Source organism: Nasonia vitripennis (genome assembly GCF_009193385.2).
Source record: "Nasonia vitripennis strain AsymCx chromosome 2 unlocalized genomic scaffold, Nvit_psr_1.1 chr2_random0007, whole genome shotgun sequence".
NCBI lineage: Eukaryota > Metazoa > Arthropoda > Insecta > Hymenoptera > Pteromalidae > Nasonia > Nasonia vitripennis.
The window spans coordinates 2,672,122-2,688,223 of record NW_022279614.1 but is presented as its reverse complement, the minus strand read 5'-3'; the positions used below and the strand labels follow the sequence as shown (position 1 = coordinate 2,688,223).

General features: G+C 39.4%; 1 protein-coding gene across 6 annotated transcripts in view; it reads right to left on the bottom strand.

Annotated features, from left to right (window-relative positions):
- The window catches only part of LOC100116824 (importin-11), a 337,441-nt gene that overhangs the window by 8,672 nt on the left and 312,667 nt on the right, over nt 1-16,102 (bottom strand). The gene's annotated exons all lie outside the window — the stretch shown is intronic.

Below are 16,102 nucleotides of genomic sequence, written 5' to 3'. Positions count from 1 at the left end.
TTAAGTCTGTGCTCCGTAACTTAAAGTAGGTTTGTTATTTGTTGTATTGTTAAAAAACCGGAAAAACAATCTTTATATGCCAATTAATCTGTTTAAATTTGCAAAAAACATGCTTTTTTCGCTCCTACATATTTATTGCTTCAGCATTCAAGGACAATCAAATGTCAATTTCAAACATGTGAGACATGTTTTTGATGTATTTTTTCACATAGAATACGATGGCGCTGTTGCTTTTATCGTAGAATTTAGGCTAAAAGCGCTAGAGACACAAAACCCAATTTTTCAGTGTTTTTTAGTAATTTCTTGCATCTAGTGCCTTAAGGTTATGTTTTATCATAAAAGCAACAGCGCCATCGTATTTAACGTGAAAACATACATCGAAAATTACACGTTTGAAATTGACATTTAATTGTCCTTAAATTCTAAAGCAATAAGAATATAGCAGGAGCAAAAAAAGCATGTTTTTTGCAAAATAAAAGATTAATTTTCCAGTTATTAGTAATACCACTATATTATACACACACACATACACGCGCGCGCACACACGCACGCGCTTACGTACAACTCCGCTTGACCGGTCTCAAGCCCGGGGCCCCACTACACAAGAGCTGGGGAAGGAGGAGGGGGAGGAGGAGGGGAGGAGGAGGGGAGGAGTAGCAACCTCGTTAAAGTAACCAAGGCTCATCTGGCCCGGATGACAGCACCTTGTTAAAGGGCTTCTTCCTAGGATACAGGATAGGGGAAGAAACCCCAAATATAAATCAATCATGGATAGTGAGTTAATTATAACACTTCCCCAAGCGGGTCAAGCTTTACAGCCCACTCCCGACGATGGTTCCGATCGGGTGGAAGCTCCAGTGACCGACGCAGGCTCCATGGCTGTTAGGGGGAGCCAATTAACTCAAACAAGACAGGAGGTTATAGAGGTGGGTCACTCGGCCCTTAAAGGAAGATTAGCCTCAAGTGACGCATCAGGATGTGATGGAGTCATAAACAGGGGAATGCACGAGGTATGGTCTAAAATTCAGACAGCAAATCGTGCGAAAGAAGAGTTGATGGACAAGATTCAGAACCATCTGGTCAAGATGGATGCTGTAGTAGGTCTAGCCAAAAACATTCACACGAGGAAGGTCATATCTTTCTGGAAACGGCTCATCAACGTAAGAGAAGCGTCGAGCAAGACCAAGTCTAGCTTTGGACTGATGACCTCGCTGAACTCAGAAGAAAAACGGGAGGTAGAAACGCCAAGGAAGAGGAAGGAACGGTCTCCTACACAGAACGAGACCAATAAGAAAAGAAAAGAAGAGAGCAAGACGCCAAAGCATGTCCAGAGTGTGCCACTAGCGACGACTTCCAGCACTACTCAGTGCCCAACGCCCACAACAGGGACATTACCACCCTGGCAAAGGGTGGAAAGAAGAAAGAAAAAGAAGAAAAAGAAAAAAGAAGACGATAAGATTAACAATGGTGTTGTAGATCAGAAAGGCACTAGAAAATCTAAGCCGCCAAGGGCAAGACCAACCCGACCAGAGGCTCTAATCATAGAAGCTACCAAAGGGAAGTCCTACGCCGATATCCCGCGAAAGATAAAAGCAGACCCAAAACTGAAGATGCTAGGGGATAGCGTGAATAGACTACGCAAAACGGCGGTTGGTGACACACTTTTGAAACTCCAACGCTCATCAGAAGGGAAGGCAACGCAACTTCGACAAGCGGTGCAAAAAGTGCTAAAAAAGGGTGTCACCGTAAGAACCCTACAAAATGTAAAGGTCTTTGAAGTAAAGGATCTTGATGTTCTAACCACTAAGAAGGACATCGTGAAAGCGCTACGGAGGGAGTTTCAAGATAGCAGCTCAAATGCAGTGGAGGAAACGGCAGTAAAGTCTGTGCGCAAGGCATATGGCGATACGCAGACGGCGGTCATTCAAAAGCCAGCAAAAGTGGCTCAGCAGATGATTACAAAGCAGAAAATCAGGATAGACTGGGTAGTATGCAGAATACGAGAGATAAAGCGAAACGCACGTCCACTTCGCTGCTATAAATGTCTAGGATTTGGACATATCCGCAAAAACTGCATAGTAACACAGGATCGAAGTACCACTGTTACAAGTGTGGAGTTGAAGGACATGATGCAAGAGATTGTAAAAACAAACCGAGCTGCGTTCTCTACCAAGAAAGAGGAGCAACAAAGAAAATTGACTATGCTGCTGGTAGCTACACATGCCCAGTATATCGAGCGGCAGTAGAGAAGTTGAAGAAACGAAGATAATGAAGATAGTGTAGTTGAACTTGAATCACTGCAAGACAGCACAGGATTTACTTAACCAGTACGTTCATGAGACGGAGGTCGACGTAGCCATTATATGTGAACCATACAGGGCTCTGGACAAGACATCGTGGGAAACAGACGACACTGGCAGAGTAGCGATCTGGGCATGTGGGAACGTGGCATTCCAGGAAAAAATGTTGACCAGCAAGGAAGAATTTGTTCGTGCAAAGATAGCAGGAATACACGTATACAGCTGCTATGTTTCTCCTAACGCACCGATCGAACAGTTCGAGCGTCAGTTAGATCGACTTGTGTAGGATATTGCGGGAAGAAAGCCAGTAATTATCGCAGGCGATTTTAACGCATGTAGAGTAGAGTAGGGCAGTCAAAGGAGTAATCAAAGAGGACGAGTACTGCTAGAAGCATCTGCTCTCCTGGACTTGGTGTTAGTTAATCAGGGTAGCACTAACACATCTAGAAGAGGAGATGTAGGATCTATTGTAGACCTAACCTTTGTTAGTAGTTGCCTTATTGGCTCAATTGACAAGTGGACCATGAGTGAACACTACACAAATAGTGATCACCAGGCCATAATAATGGAGGTAAGAAAATCAGAGCAGAGACCCAGCGCGAGTACAAGGACCAACAGAGTCGGTTGGAAAACGGAGGATTATGATAAGGAGATGTTCCTACTGGCACTGGAAGAATTGCAACTTTTGGGGACGGCGAACAGCAAGGCGGAACAGGTGATGGGTAATATCACACGAGCCTGTGACGCGGCCATGTCGAGAAGAGTGCCTACTTCTAGATGACCACCAGTATAGTGGTGGGACAAAGAGGTTAAGAGTGCGCGCAGCAAGTGTCACCGGACCAGAAGAAGAGAACAACGGGCAAGAAAGAAATACTATAAAACCGGAAGAGGCCAGGAAATAGTAGATGTCGACCGACAAGAAATGAAGGACACTAAGAGGACAATCCGCGAAAACAAGAGACAGTACAATACATATCTAGAAGAAGGAACATTCCCCACAAACTGGAAGAAACAGCGACAAGTGCTTCTTTTAAAGGAAAAGAAACCACCCTAGGAGTCCTCAACATACAGACCGCCCTGCATGCTGGATACCCCAGGCAAGATCCTGGAACGCATTATCTGCGTCAGAATGGATCATTTTATAGAAGAAAAAGGTGGATTAGCGGAATATCATTATGGCTTCAGAAAGAAGCGTTCAACCCTGGACGCAGTTAGTCTAGTGATTGACACTGCACAAACAGCGATAGAGGGAAAAAGATGTAAGGGAGGAAAAAAGAAATATTGCGCGATAGTTACATTGGATGTCAAAAATACATTTAATTCGGCCAGATGAATTGAAATACACGAGGCACTCCGGAAGCAGGATGTGCCCTTATGTATAAGAAGGATGATGTCCGACTACTTGAAGGACAGAATTCTATTATATGACACTGAGGACGGTACCAAGACATATAAAGTTACAGGAGACGTCCCCTAAGGGTCGGTACTTTGCCCACCGACTCGGAACATCATGTATGACGGGGTTAAGAAAATCGCGTTTAAAATTTATTTTTGTATGCAATCTAATGTAAAATATTTTACATAACCGCCTATAAAATTGGTATAACTTGAAGTTTTCACATCAGATTGGTCTCAAAATGTTCATAAAATTATAAGCAATTAAAATATATAATAAAAAAATTTCGAGTTTTTGGCAAAAATCAGTGGAGATCCACTTTAAAAAAAAAGCAAACATAGTTGCATAATATTTTGTATGAACTTGTTGGTTCTATGTACATATTTGTACATGAGTTTTAACATGCAAATATGCTTTATCGATTATTCTATACAAAAATGTAGTATACAATACTGATCATCGTATTAAGGCTATATAATCTACGTAAATTTTAATGCAAGCACACAATACCTGCAATAAATGCTGTTAAAATTTTGCATGATTACTTTATGGTTCTTACAGTGGATATATCGCAGTGTCTTTTGCTATATTTTCTGCAGGATTTTTTTTATACGGGAACAGGTCCAAGTCGTTGTCGATGGAATGTCAAAAACCAAGTATATAGAGCCATAAAGAAATTATGCAAAAATTTAAGCAGAATTTATTGCAGGTATTGTGTGCTTGTATTAAAATTAATGTACATAATATAGCCTTAATACGATGATCAGTATTGTATACTACATTTTTATATAGAATATTCGATAAAGCATGTTTGCATATTGAAACTCATGTACAAATATGTACATAGAACCAACAAGTTCAGACAAAATATTATGCACACATGTATTCGCAGAACAGTGCAGTAACTCATGCACGAATTCAGCGAATTATGTGCAGATATTCCACCATAATAGCGTGCACAGCAACCTGCATATTCATATACAGTATATGATGCAATATCTCATGCAGATAATCGTGCATAAATGTTTACAGTTTTTTGTGCAGATGTCCATGCAGTAGCTCATGCATGATGTCATACAGTCAGATATGCAGGATTATAAGCAGAATATTTTCGTAAGGGAAGGCACAATGTGCACAAACAAATTGAAGATCTTGTCCGAATCATAAGAGCAAGCTATAAGAATCTTTGCTTGGCAGACGATAACTTACAGCAATGCCCACGCTCGGGTACTCAGGGGAGGGAAACCCAAACAACCCCGAGTCTTAGATGTCAGAAGGCGGGTACAACAAAGAAAGCCTCAATTACTACTGTTGTAAAATGTAAATATATATGATCGTGATACTACTCAGAAATGGTACACGTCGCTCCATCTATTGGTTTACAACGATTTTGTGCAGTCAGACAAGCTCACGTGAGAGCAAGCGTATCGCGCATGCCTCGCGACTATACTCTAAGCGCCTATACTACACTGTACACTCTCGTTCGTAGAGTCAGACTATACCGCGCTGTACTACACACTGTTATCCCACCACTTTTGTCCGTCCAAAAACTTTATTCTAAAAATATGGATGGGAATAATAACATTCTCATATAATTATTAATTATTAATCCAAGTGTCCACTTATTTATCCAACCTTACAACATGGTAGCAGAGCGTTGGAGAATTTTATTTTCATTTTTTACATTAACCTTCGCGAAGATGTAAAAAATGAAGGGGGGTTAAAAAGTGAGGTTAGAAGAAAAGCTACGTGGAAAAGAAGTTAACGGTTATTGCTAACAAAGTGAATCGCACAGTGAAAAATTAAGCAGTGAAATAAAAGGAGAAAATTTCTCGATAAAAATTATAAGCTTGTGAAGCATGAAAATTCGAATTTTTGCGTCGAAACGTCTGACGAAAAAAGAAAAATTTGAAGTGAAGATTAACCAATTCAGAAAAGGTTAAAGTCAAAAAATATATGCTCAGTGGCGAAGATAAAGTTGTCAGGTACTAAACAATAAGAAGATTCTTGAAAATTAATAAAGATTAAAGTGCGATGCCAATAGATTAAAGTCGGCAAGTGAAAAACGTGGTGACGTGCAGGTATAGAGCACGTGTCCAATTTAGAGGTTAAGCACATGTTTTCGTGGTTTAAACACATAATAAAACAAGAGAATGAATTAGATGCTACAGGTATTGAATTAACAAAGAAAATAAGAAATAAGATTAGAAAAATACTTTTGAAAGAATTCAAGAAAGAAGCAGATTGGAAAAAGATTGATCTAAAAGCTCTAACTATGATAATTAGTGCTATCTCCGACAAGCAATTAGAATATGTTGGCGAATGTAAAACGGCTTACGAAATGATAACAAAATTCGACAAGATGTATTTATCTCAGTCTACAGCCTTGCAAATTATATGTAGAGGTAAAATGGAAGAAATTAAATTAAATAATTACACTTCTATTGAAGAATTTTTCGTTGAGTCCGAAAAAGTTACAAACTAGTTTAAATCAGCTGGTGGAAAATTAGAAGAAACTGAAAAGTTGAGATATTTGCTCAGAGCTTTACCACCAAGCTACAGTTATATTGGGGATTTTATAGATGTTGAAACGGTTCGCGAAGGGTTAGAGCGCGAACGCGAGGAATTCGTGACCCGAAGTTAGTAAATCAGGAGACAAGCACATACGAAGAACGATGACGAACTCTGATCCACCCGGTAATATCTGTTGAGTGGACAAACGTTTCCCTATGCTCTGAAGTGGAAGACCCACTAGAGGAGAGCTGCTCGCATGTTGAAGGAGGTGTAGAAGGCGTGAGTAGGGTCTACCCACTACGCACGCCCCGCACGCTTAGGTAAATGACGCAGCTATTAGACTGATGTGTGTGGTCCTACCATCTCACCATGAATCTACGACCAGATGAGCCACCTAAGAACAGGGTACTACCATCCTGCACCGATGACACAACTGATGGGGGGATGGGAGAGGATGTTCTAATAAAGGGTCAAAATTATTTATATTTTGCAAAGAGTTATTCATTTATTCTTTTAATAAATATTTGTGAGCGATGCTGGATCTCAACCTACAGGAGATGGAGTGGACTGCACACATACTCTTCGAGAGCCTAGGGCTCATGGACTACTAGGTATGGTGGAGACCGGAGCAAGCAGCGAGTACTACCATTTGTACGTTACTCAGTTGAGAGCCAGATCATTAATATGCTCTGCTGCTGGCTCCGGGGCTCCTTATATACCCGAGTTGCTCCCTCTCTCCTGTGTTACATGCGCGTACGCCATCTACCCGCGCATAGGTAGACTATTTACTTTTGGCTACTAGCGCCACTCGCTCGGTAACTTGCCTACGCCAGGCAAGTTATCTGTTGCTGTTCTCTTATCCCTGGGCTGGGCCTGCCGTTACAATGTAATCCCAGAGAACCAAAGAACTGTAGATTATGTCAAGTCAAAAATCAAAGAGAAAAATATGACTCAACCACAGTTAAACAATAAAAGCAATGTCAGTACCTTTGCGGTCCAATCTTGACAAATCTTGACATTGTTAAAAACGAAAATAAAAATACAGAAAATTTAACTGTAAAAAGAACGTCCAATAGAAAGAAAAGTCGTGTAAGTAGATATGGAAATCCTGTAACTCATTTTATTTATGTAAATTATATTGATGTAAATGTACCAAATACATTCGAGGAGGCGATAAACTCTAGCGAACACAAGCAATGGAAAATTGCAATGGATTCTGAAATTAATAGTTTAATGAAAAATAATACTTGGCAAATTGTTGAAAGACCAAATGATAAACTAAATATGAAACTAAATATATTGAATCTTTAGCTATAAAATACACTTTAGAAAATGCCAAACTGTATGATACTCCAATGGAGACTTACCTAAAACTAGAACAAGCTAGTGATATTGATGAAAATATAAAATACAGAAATTTGATTGGCGAATTATTATAATATATAAGTACAGGCACAAGGCCAGACATTGCGTTTAGCGTAAATTACTTAAGTCGATACCAAAATTGCTACGGCCAAACACATTATAAATATGCAACGCGAATTTTAAAGTATTTATATAAAACTAAAGATCTCAAATTAACGTACTGCGATAATGTAAATAGCGAAATATTAGATTGAATGGTAGATTCTGATTACGCGGGAGATAGTGTAGATAGAAAAACTACAACAGGTTTTGTAATAAGACTTTATGGTAATGTAATTTTTTGGAAAACACATAAACAGACTACAGTAACAAAATGTTCTACTTTCGCAGAATATACTGCTATGTCAGAAGCAGTAACAGAAGTACTGTTTATAAAAAATCTTTTACACGAAATGTTCAATTTAAAATTCGATAAACCTATAAACATGTTCGAGGATATCTCAGTTGTAATTGTTATTGCAAAATTCGGAAATCTTACAAAAAATTCAAAGCACATCGAAGTGCAATATCATTACATACATGAAAATTATGAAAATGGAATAATTGACATTGTAAAAATATATTCAAATTCGAACTTAGCTGACATGTTAACTAAAAATCTAGACAAAACCAAGTTTTTGAGAAACAGAGAAGCGTTAAGATTGTTATAAATTGCAAAAAGAAAATAATGTTTGTAAAAAATCACGATCATAAAATTTAGGAGGCGTGTTTTAAAATGTAAATATATGTATATGATCGTGATACTACTCAGAAATGGTACACGTCGCGCCATCTATTGGTTTACGACGATTTTGTGCAGTCAGACAAGCTCACGCGAGAGCAAGCGTATCGCGCATGCCTCGCGACTATACTCTAAGCGCCTATACTACACTGTACACTCTCGTTCGTAGAGTCAGACTATACCGCGCTGTACTACACATTCTCTCTCTCTCTCTCGAATATAAGACTCAGATGTGAGCGGACGTGTTTCTCGTCAGACTATTGCCGACTACAATATATAATTATTAATTATTAACCCAAGTGTCCACTTATTTATCCAACCTTCCAACAACTACACAGGATAAAAATGAAGAAAAAGAAAGAAGAGGATAATCAACCTAAAAAGGCAGCGTGGCAGGAAGTCGTCACAAGAAAGTCAAAGAAACAGGAGAAAAAGGCAAGCAAAGAGGATAAAAGTGTCCCTGGCGTTACAAACCAGAATAGGACAAGCAGGGATAGACCAAAGCGGGCAAGACCTCCCAGAACGGATATTTTAATCATCAAGGCTGCAGAAGGAAAGAGCTATGTAGATATTTTGTCAAAAATGAAAGCAGCTCTGTCACTTAACACGCTGGGGAATTGCGTAAATAAAATACGCAGTAGAGTTGCAGACGATCTTTTGATAGAGCTTAAACGCGGAAGAGGAGTCAAAACTTCGGACTTTCAAGAAGCAGCTAAAGCAGTACTAGTGGAAGGCGCCACAATAAAAGCACTCCAGCAAGAAGAAACAATTAAAGTCAAAGATCTGGACATGCTCACCTTAAAAGAGGAGCTACTAGAAGCACTATAGAAGGAAATTTGCGAAGAGAATATCATAGAAGACTCTAGGATAAGATCTCAAAAGACGTACGGTGACACGCAGATTGCAGTAATACGGATACCAGCTTAGATAGCGGCTAAGATCACTAATCTATAGAAGATTAGAATAGGATGGGTCAACGTGTAGGATCCGGGTGGCTAACCGTAAAAACTATCCGCTTAGGTGTTATAAATGCCTAGGCTTTGGCTCTATCGGCACAAACTGCACAGTAACTGAAGATAGAAGTAGGCTTTGCTTTAAATGTGGAAAAGACAGACACAAAGCAAAGGAGTAAGAAAACCAACCTAACTGTGTACTCTGCAAAGGAGGCACAGGGGGGAAGAGTGAACACGCAGCTGGTAGCTATGCATGCTCAGTTTACCGAGCTGCAGCAGAAGCCATTGACAGACGAAGAAAATGAAAATAGTGCAGTTGAATATAAATTACTACGCGACTGCACAGGACTTACTCAGCCAGTATGTCCGTGAGACTGAAATCGACATAGCCATCGTCTATGAACAATACAGAGACCTGGACAAACCATCGTGGGATATGGACAGTACTAGTAAAGCGGCGATATGGGCATGCGGAGACACCGCTTTTCAGGAAAAATGACGAGATGTAATGAAGAATTCGTACGCGCTAAGGTCGCAGGCGTACACATTTACAACTACTATGCTTCTCCTAACACGTTGATAGAACGATTCAGACAACTGTTGGACCGGCTAGTACAGGATGCTACACACACAAAGTTATCTGCACAGACATTTTCTATTTCATAAAACTATAAATGTTCTCAAAACATTCTGAGCTTTAGATAACGAGTTATAAAATTTAACAAAAATAATTATGTTCAGTCATACAGGGTATACAGGGTGAGAGACAAAAATTTGAACCCTTATATCTTTTAAACTAAACGGTTTCATGTGCTGCAAAAAAACCTGGCCGAGGTCATCAAAAGATCGATATTTTCCTAAAATTTTAACTTATATAAAGCCTTTTCACTCCCGTAATCGTACGACATTGAAAACCCAATTTTTTGTAGGTTTCCGATTTGTAGCTTGAAGACAAGTCGTTAAAATGGTTTAAAATTTGTACAGCAAGCAGATATTATCGTTTTCTATTATCATAATTTTTTTTCAAAACGTTTGACTATTCGGTTTTAAAGATATACATTTTTAAATAAAAAACACCTTTTTTATCATAAAAATTTAACGGAACAGTCAATCAGGAAAATCTTCCGAGAAAAAGTAGGCAATTTTATGCTCTTTCAGATACACTATTGTTAGATACATTGTATAAATCTATCTAATTTATCTAAAGTAAGCAAAAATATTTTTTCAAAAATCGAAAATTGCTATAATATAGCCATAAAATGGTCAGAATCATAAAAAAAATTTTCCCAAACTCAGCATCAGAAAACATGTCAAAGTTGTTAGACACATTGTATAAATCATTTTATCTAAAAAAAGCAAACAATTTTTTCAAAAATCGAAAAATGGCTATAATAATGCACGCACGCACACATACACATTCATCCATCTGCACATACATTTTCTTACAACGCATGATTCGAACTCTAAACACCTTCAAATGCGTTTCTACGAAGTTTTAGCGAAACTGAAAATTTTAGTATTACAAAGCTTCCTCTAGGAGGAAGTAAAAGGTGAGCCATCACGGGATGGTTGGCAGATGTGAAACATCGAAATTGATGGTTATTGAAAGAAATGAATATAAAGACAGGTAAACATATATATTTCATTTCGCAAAAGCATAGAAATTCTTTGTGTTGATTTGAATCACGGTAATTGCTTCTATGAAATATAGATTAAAATCTAAAATAATTTATTTTTTGAGATTATGTATGACAGTTTAATAGCATTAATCAAGTGAGCATTAACCAAGTTTCGGGCGCTTTCCGGTAGTGGTCCGGTACCATTCTGATTTTTCTGATGATCTGATTTTTGATTTGCACCGCGTGAGACTCTGTATGAGGGCCGGATCCATTAAAACTGATCTGGACCATTCGCGAAAGTGGATGGATTTGTATACACACGGAGTGTCCACCATACCAAAAAACACGGGTTCTAAGCGTTATTTGCTTCGAAAAAGTTCATCGCATAGCAGCGTAATTAAATTTACTACTCAAACCAACATTACTTTTTGCACAATTACTACGAATGTCGCAAAACCTAAGGCACTTGTAGAATCCGCAATTAAATTGCAAACGTTGCAATAAGTAAGTTAGCCTATTTATACGATATAAAAACTGTAGATTGTCATAAGAGTAGCACAAAACGTTTGCAATTTAATTGCAGATTATAAAAATGCCATAGGTTTTACAAAATTCGCAATAATTATGTGAATAATCGCGTTAGTTTAAATGACGATCCCCTCCACGCTCTCAACGCTAGGCACATGAATACGCTGCAGACTAGCAAAGCTATGTATTCAGCTATGTTATTGATGCGGCAGCCATAACAGCCAAGGACGCGTACTGGCGCCATCTAGCTCCAGCTTGCAGGGCAGACATCCTCATATGACTAAGGGAAGAAGAGAGTATAGATATCAGAGAGAGGAAAAGCTTTAACCCACTTCGAGAAACAGTCTGTCACAACTCAGAGGTATTTATTGCCTAAAGAAGTAAGTGGAAAGGCACCTAAAATATCCATTTAAAGTCGTTCGAATGGAACTTCTGAATTGTAAATCTTCATCTCACCATTGCCTTTATCTGGAGGACCTTTCTTTGCAATACAAACTTTACAGGATTTACACCAATTTTCAACATCTTTTTTGCAAGAAGCCTAATAATAGTACATTGTACAACAAGGGGCGAAAATGGGCTTTTCCAAGCAAGGATGATGTTTGAGCACGAGTGGTAGTTGAGGACGCCGTAGGCCCAGTTTATAGGCGCCGAAAATGGTCTTTTTTATGCACGTGTTATAAAAAATATTTGTCATGATACGTGCAAGAAAAAGGCCACTTTTCATGCATGTAAAATGAATGGAAAATCGAGTTTTTCTTAGAAGCGGGAAAAAACTACTCCCTTGGGAGGAAAAAACTTTTTCCTTCCAAGGGAGTAAACTTTTCAGGAAAAAGTCTTTTCCTCCCAAGGAAGTAATTTTTCCTTACTCTGCAGCCTATCCGATGGATGTGTGTTTATATAAGTATTTTCAAAATTTTCAGAATTTTCAAAATTTTCAGAATTTTCAAAATTTTCAGAATTTTCAAAATTTTCAGAATTTTCAAAATTTTCAAAATTTTAAAAATTTTCAGAATTTTCAAAATTTTCAGAATTTTCAAAATTTTCAAAATTTTAAAAATGCGACGTTGCACGTCGCAGTTGCGCAAAGCGCGTGCCGCTGTTTGCGCGGCAAAGTTTTCTCGACGCAAGAAGACAAACGAAAAGCCGATCGGTTCTGGCAAGACCCGCGTGTTCTTGGACGCGAGCTATGTCCCGGGTATTCGTAGAAGTCGCCGACCGTTGCGAGCTCGAGAAAGAAGCTCTTGTGTGAATCTCGTTGGCGCAAAACGTCGCGCGAGTGAGTGCATTAGAGTGCGTGTGTGTGTGTGAGAGAGAGAGAGAGAGAGAGAGAGAAAGAGAGAGAGAGAGAGAGAGAGAGAGATATCGCGACGACCGCGCAGCGACAGCTGAGCGAGAGCCGAGTCGCGTGCGCACACATGTGTGTTAGAGAGAGTAAAAGAGAAAGCGAAGGAGACTAGTGCTACGTTAGAAGAGAGAGCTTCGGGACGAGCACTACATTAAGATTATTCCAGTATTACGTGCGTTTGAGCCCTGCGTGGCTACATTGCACGCAAGCGGCATCACTGCAACTGCGTTGTAGGGAAGGGCGGGGCGAAATACATGTGCAATAAACCATAACTGTTCTGTGTGATTATTTTTCCCTCTCCTCCTCATTCTCCCAAACGTCGGCGATCGCGCTAAATCCTACGATTTAAGAAAAGTCCTGGTGCATACGAGGCGCTAGGTGTTGCGCACCTATGCTAGAAGGCGAAGCGTCACAAAGAATACATATAACACTTTAGCTGTCTTACTTAGAAAAATAACAGCTACCAATTCATTGGGAAAAACTTAATAATGTGTTCAGAACATAATAGCCTCAATCTAACCTCAAGTTCCAAGGATAAAAGCTTGAGTAACTCTGCAAGGTTGCTTAAGTTAAACAAAGAAAATCGGAATATCTTAGGAGAGAACTACTGAAAGATTTATATGATAAAAATGCAGACTCAGTTAAAACAGATAGCAGTGAAGAGAGTGAGAGTGACTACATCCTAGTGACCACTGAAAATGTGCTTCTTAGACAATTAGTAAATGAATGAACTGAGAAAAATGAGTTGCTAAGGGATAAACTAAACAGAAGTTTAAGTTTCTTTGATATTGTAAAGCTAACCAAACCACAGCTAAAAATAATATCTAAGATAACTGTTAAAAACTCGAGTAAGAGTAACTTAAATATCGAAGTCAAAGTGATTGAATGCTTAACAGTGGATAAAACCATACAAACAAGGAATTTGATATAAACTGAGACACTTCTGAAGAATAAGCTCAATGGCCTATCCACAACTGAAAAAGAAGAACTAAAGAATCCAAAGGTCAAAATTGTAAATATAGATAACTACACCAACATGACTGTACAGGACATTGAAAATTACATCAACGTAAGAAACTGTAGTGGTCTATTAAGTAAGGGAAAAGTTTACACATGTATAAAAGCTCATACAAATAACAATCTTGATTTTGTTAGAAGTTCAGGCTGAACTGTACAAACATGTCACTGAAAGCAAATTCAAACTTTTTTGGAACATCAAATTTGCAAAGACCCGATAAACATAAGGCCATGCATCAAATGTGGATGTTATGGCCACAATGCAAAAAATGCTCAAATTTAACAATGTGCTTTAGATGTGCTGAACCACATAAAACAAGAGATTGTGTCAACCGTACAAAAAGGTACATTAACTGTGTTTTTAGTAATACTAAATATAAAACTAATCTTGAAAAAATCACTTTGCTATGGATCCTAACCTATCCATCATTCTTAAGAAAGATATTAATAGATATATCAATACGGCTGACTACCCTACGAGACCTACTCTATCAAGTGTGAATATGAATATGGATTTCCATCATCAGAAAGTATCAAATAGAACAAGCTCTGTGCTAACCGTAATTAAACAATTACCGTCTCAAAATAAACAAGATGAACAGAGCACACCTGGACAACTTCCACGAGACCAGCGGGCATCAAGAAACAAGAACCAATCGAATTAACAGTTACCTTTAACTCTAAGGGATAGAAAAGGAAAACCGACAAAGTCTGCAGGTACGTAAAATGGAGACCTTCGACTTCTTAGATATAATTCTTTACGTGCTTGAATTCGAAATTGTAGTCTAGAATAGCCAGAATATACCGGCGTATTCTTGGACTTGAAACTCTACAGCTAAACATGTATATCAGTGCTTTGTAATTAGTCTTCACCTCCACTTTAGCCCCTCTCAAATAATCATCGAATTTAGTATTATTGATAACAATGGCTAAAAGCTCCTTTGCAGTCGTAAAATAGGCTAATTCACTGTTTTTCCGGGTACGTCGAACGAACCTAACGACCTTTTCTACTCCGTTTTCATATCTCTGCGACAGGGCTCCTGCGATCGCAAAGCCACTGCTGTCACTTCTCAGAATGTAAGGTTTAGTGGGATCTGAGTGTGACAGTGTTGCATGCAGAAAATCATTTAACTGTCTCTGATTCTTGGTATTGGAAATTCTTGTATCAGATCGACCTTCTTTTCTTGAGGTTTGATGTTTTCTGGAGTCAAAATAAACCCAAGAAAATCCACCTCTTGTCTAAAAATCCACCTCTTTTCTTTGAGCTCAGAGAAAAATTATATTCGTGCAACTTCTCGAATAATTCTTCTAGGTGTCTTAGATGTTCATCTTCTGATTTTGAAAAGCACAGGATATCGTCTACAAAATTAATTATATTACGTCCTGATCCTCTGATTACAAAATCAAGACCTTTCATTAAGACATAATAAGAAGAAGACGGCCATATTGGTACCGCATTTCCGCCAACTTCGGACGACGCAACCAGTACGCAAAGTCATCACGGGAGTCGACGGCACCGGCGTAAACGAGGTTTGAATTTAATTCTCGCTCTTTTTCTCTCGCTTGCTCTGTCTCGCTCTCGCTCACTTGGCGTCGTTAGGCCACGTCGAGGCAGCGGCAGAGCGGTGTTCGCTTTTAGTCTCGCTCTCTCTCTCTCTCTCTCTCTCTCTCTCTCTCTCTCTCTCTCTCTCTCTCTCTCTCTCTCTCTCTCTCTCTCTCTCGTTCGTGCATTCGCACTAGCAGCTGTGCGCAGTTCATCGGCGGGCGCAAGCTCGCTCGCTCGACGCGACGTCCGTTGCTCGGCTCGCCGTCCGGACGGGACGGACATTTTCGCTGTCGTGCGTCGTTAGGCCGCGGGGGCCGCACCACACAGCGCATTTCTTCGGGCATTGGCGTCTCGACGGCCATATTAATTAGTGTCCGTGTGTATGAGGACCCTCGGCGGCACTTAAGTATCGTTTTTATTTTTTTTACTCACTCTCTACTCGTAGTTCGATCGCTGCTAGAATTTCTGAATCAAGTATTATTCGTATTTGATCGAGTAGGTACTCTGTAACAATGGCTGATGCGGCTGCAGAATTAGTTAAACAGAAGCGCATAAGCGGGTTCTTGCTGAATTTCAAACGCAACACGACAAGATTAGCGGCATCTGCTCGCACGCTGCCGCACATGCGCACGCGTTTGAGTTTGTTAGAGTCGTATTGGTCCGAGTACACTCAAAGGGATCTGGTCCTGCAAGCGAATAGGTCGGCTTCCAAAGGCGAGGCGTACTTCGAGAACG